Source organism: Physeter macrocephalus, chromosome 21 (genome assembly GCF_002837175.3).
Source record: "Physeter macrocephalus isolate SW-GA chromosome 21, ASM283717v5, whole genome shotgun sequence".
NCBI lineage: Eukaryota > Metazoa > Chordata > Mammalia > Artiodactyla > Physeteridae > Physeter > Physeter macrocephalus.
Genome location: NC_041234.1, coordinates 56,382,351 through 56,387,294, shown reverse-complemented (window position 1 = coordinate 56,387,294; position 4,944 = coordinate 56,382,351).

Below are 4,944 nucleotides of genomic sequence, written 5' to 3'. Positions count from 1 at the left end.
ACTAGGACTAGAAGGGAAATTCTCAACATAATAAAGGGAATTTATTAATTAAAAACAACAACAACAACAACACATTGCTAACATCATTCTAAATTGGTAGAGACTGAAACCTTTCTCCCTAAGATCAGAAACAGGACAAAGATGTCTGCTTTCTCCACTACTATTCAACAATTTACTGGAAGTTCCATCCATAAAAATTAGATAAGAAAAAGAAATAGAAGACATCCAATTTGGAAAAGAGGAAGCAAAACTATTACTATTCACAGATAACATGATTTTACATATAGAAAATCTCAAGGAATCCACAAGGAAGCAACTAGAGCTTATATTAATTCAACAAAGTTCAGGGTAAAAGATTAATACACAAAAAGGCAGTTGTGTCTCTACACAAGAGCAATGAAAAATGTGAAAAAAAATTAAGACAACAATTCCATTTACAATAGCATCCAAAGAATAAAATAACTAAGCATAAATATAACCAAGGAGATGAAAGACTTAAACACTGAAAACTGCCAATTACTCATGAAGGAAAATAAAAGACCTGAATAAATGGAAAGACATCCTGCATTCATGGAATGGAAGACTTAATGTTAAAATGGCAGTACTGTACCCAAATCAATCTACAGATTCAATTCAATCCATAACGCAATTCCAGCAGTCTTATCTTGCAGAAATGGGCAAACTGATCCTCAGATTCATATGGAACTGCAAGGAGTCCCAAACAGCCAAAACAATCTTGAAAAAGAAGAACAAAGTTGGAAAATCACAATTCTCAATTTCAAACTTACAACAAAGTCACAATAATCAAAACAGTGTGGCACTGGAATAAGGGTAGACATATAGACCAATGTAATTGAATTGAGGGCCCAGAAATAAAACCTATACATCTATGATCAATTAATTTTTGATGATGGCACCATGACTATTCACTGGGGAAAGAATAGTCTTTTAAAGAAATTATTCAAGTACACCTGGCTATCTACACAGAAAATATTTAATACGGACCTCTATCTCAAACCATATACAGGTACAGAAATTACCTGAAAATGGATTAAAGGCATAAATGTAAGAGCAGAAACTATAAATTTCTCAGAAATAAGCATAGAGTTAAATCTTTATGTCTTTGGATTACATAGTAGTTTCTTGCACCAAAACACAAGCAGTCAAACATAAAAAGAGATAACTGGATTTCATCAAAATTAAAAATATTGCACCTCAAAGAAGACTATCAAGAAAGTGAAGAGCAAAAGCTGAGAGAGTTCAGCACCACCAAACCAGCTTTACAACAAATGCTAAAGAAACTTATCTAGGCAAGAAACACAAGAGAAGGAGAAGACGTACAAGAACAAACTCAAAACAATTAAGTAAATGGTAATAGGAACATACATATCGATAATTACCTTAAATGTAAATGGATTAAATGCTCCCACCAAAAGACACAGACTGGCTGAATGGATACAAAAACAAGACCCATATATATGCTGTCTACAAGAGACCCACTTCAGACCTAGGGACACATAGAGACTGAAAGTGAGGGAATGGAAAAAGAGATTCCAAGCAAATGGAAATCAGAAGAAAGCTGGAGTAGCAATTGTCATATCACGCAAAATAGACTTTAAAATAAAGACTATTACAAGAGACAAAGAAGGACACTACATAATGAACAAGGGATCGAACCATGAAGAAGATATAACAATTGTAAATATTTATGCACCCAACATTGGAGTACCTCAATACATAAGGCAAATACTAACAGCCATAAAAGGGGAAATCGACAGTAACACAATCACAGTAGGGGACTATAACACCCCACTTTCACTAATGGACAGATCATCCAAAAAGAAAAAAAATAAGGAATCACAAGTTTTAAATGATACATTACACAAGATGGACTTAATGGATATTTATAGGACATTCCATCCAAAAACAACAGAATACACATTTTTCTCTAGTGCTCATGGAAGATTCTCCAGGATAGATCATATCTTGTGTCACAAATCTAGCCTTGGTAAGTTTAAGAAAATTGAAATCATATCAAGTATCTTTTCTGACCACAACGCTATGAGACTAGATATCAATTACAGGAAAAGATCTGTAAAAATTACAAACACATGGAGGCTAAACAATACACTACTTAATAACGAAGTGATAACTGAAGAAATCAAAGAGGAAATCAAAAAATACTTAGAAACAAATGACAATGGAGAAACGACGACCCAAAACCTATGGGATGCAGCAAAAGCAGTTCTAAGAGAGAAGTTTACAGCAATACAATCCTACCTTAAAAAACAGGAAACATCTCGAATAAACAACCTAACCTTGCACCTAAAGCAATGAGAGAAAGAAGAACAAACAAACCCCCAAATTTAGCAGAAGGAAAGAAATCATAAAGATCAGATCAGAAATAAATGAAAAAGAAATGAAGGAAACAATAGCAAAGATCAATAAAACTAAAAGCTGGTTCTTTGAGAAGATAAATAAAATTGATAAACCATTAGCCAGACTCATCAAGAATAAAAGGGAGAAGACTCAAATCAATAGAATTAGAAATGAAAAAGGAGACGTAACAACTGACACTGCAGAAATACAAAAGATTATGAGAGATTACTACAAACAACTGTATGCCAATAAAATGGACAACCTGGAAGAAATGGACAAATTCTTAGAAATGCACAAGCTGCCGAGACTGAACCAGGAAGAAATAGAAAATATGAACAGACCAATCACAAGCACTGAAATTGAAACTGTGATTAAAAATCTTCCAACAAACAAAAGCCCAGGACCAGACGGCTTCACAGGCGAATTCTATCAAACATTTAGAGAAGAGCTAACACCTATCCTTCTCAAACTCTTCCAAAAGATAGCAGAGGGAGGAACACTCCCAAACTCATTCTATGAGGCCACCATCACCCTGATACCAAAACCAGACAAAGACGTCACAAAGAAAGAAAACTACAGGCCAATATCACTGATGAACATAGATGCAAAAATCCTCAACAAAATACTAGCAAACAGAATCCAACAGCACATTAAAAGGATCATACACCATGATCAAGTGAGGTGTATTCTGGGAATGCAAGGATTCTTCAATATACACAAATCAAACAACGTGATACACCATAGCAACAAACTGAAGGAGAAAAACCATATGATCATCTCAATAGATGCAGAGAAAGCTTTTGACAAAATTCAACACCCATTTATGATAAAAACCCTGCAGAAAGTAGGCATAGAGGGAACTTTCCTCAACATAATAAAGGCCATATATGACAAACCCACAGCCAACAAAGTTCTCAATGGTGAAGAACTGAAACCATTTCCACTAAGATCAGGAACAAGACAAGGTTGCCCACTCTCACCACTCTTATTCAACATAGTTTTGGAAGTTCTAGCCACAGCAATCAGAGAAAAAAAAAAAAAACAAATAAAAGGAATCCAAATAGGAAAAGAAGAAGTAAAGCTGTCACTATTTGCAGATGACATGATATTATACATAGAGAATCCTAAGGATGCTACCAGAAAACTACTAGAGCTAATCAATGAATTTGGTAAAGTAGCAGGATACAAAATTAATGCACAGAAATCTCTGGTATTCTTATACACTAATGATGAAAAATCTGACAGGGAAATTAAGAAAACACTCCCATTTACCACTGCATCATAAAGAATAAAATATCTAGGAATAAACCTACCTAAGGAGACAAAAGACGTGTATGCAGAAAATTATAAGACACTGATGAAAGAAATTAAAGATGATACAAATAGATGGAGAATTATACCATGTTCTTGGATTGGAAGAATCAACATTGTGAAAATGACTCTACTACCCAAAGCAATCTACAGATTCAATGCAATCCCTATCAAACTACCACTGGCATTTTTTACAGAACTAGAAAAAAAAATTTCACAATTTGTATGGAAACACAAAAGACCCCGAATAGCCAAAGCAATCTTGAGAAAGAAAAATGGAGCTGGAGGAATCAGGCTCCCTGACTTCAGATTATACTACAAGGCTACAGTAATCAAGACAGTATGGTACTGGCACAAAAACAGAAATATAGATCAATGGAACAGGATAGAAAGCCCAGAGATAAACCCACACACATATGGTCACCTTATCTTTGATAAAGGAGGGAAGGATATACAGTGGAGAAAAGACAGCCTCTTCAATAAGTGGTGCTGGGAAAACTGGACAGCTACATGTAAAAGTATGAAATTAGAACAATCCCTAACACCACACACAAGAATAAACTCAAAATGGGTTTCATCAACACAGTGTGGTACTGGCACAAAAACAGAAATATAGATCAATGGAACAGGATAGAATGCCCATAGATAAACCCCCACACATATGGTCACCTTATCTTGGATAAAGATGCAAGAATATACAGTGGAGAAAAGACAGCCTCTTCAATAAGTGGTGCTGGGAAAACTGGACAGGTAAATTGTAAAAGATGAAATTAGAACACTCCCTTAACAGCATACACAAAAATAAACTCCAAATGGATTAAAGGCCTAAATGTAAGGCCAGACACTATCAAACGCTTAGAGGAAAACATAGGCAGAACACTCTATGACATAAATCACAGCAAGATCCTTTTTGACCCACCTCCTAGAAAAATGGAAATAAAAACAAAAATAAACAAATGGGACCTAATGAAACTTAAAAGCTTTTGCACAGCAAAGGATACCATAAACAAGACCAAAAGACAACCCTCAGAATGGGAGAAAATATTTGCAAACGAAGCAGAAATGCAAATCAAAACTACAATGAGATATCGTCTCACACCGGTTCAGAATGGCCATCATCAAAAAATCTAGAAACAATAAATGTTGGAGAGGGTTTGGAAAAAAGGGAACACTCTTGCACTGCTGGTGGGAATGTAAATTGATACAGCCACTATGGAGAACAGTATGGAGGTTCCTTAAAAAACTACAAATAGA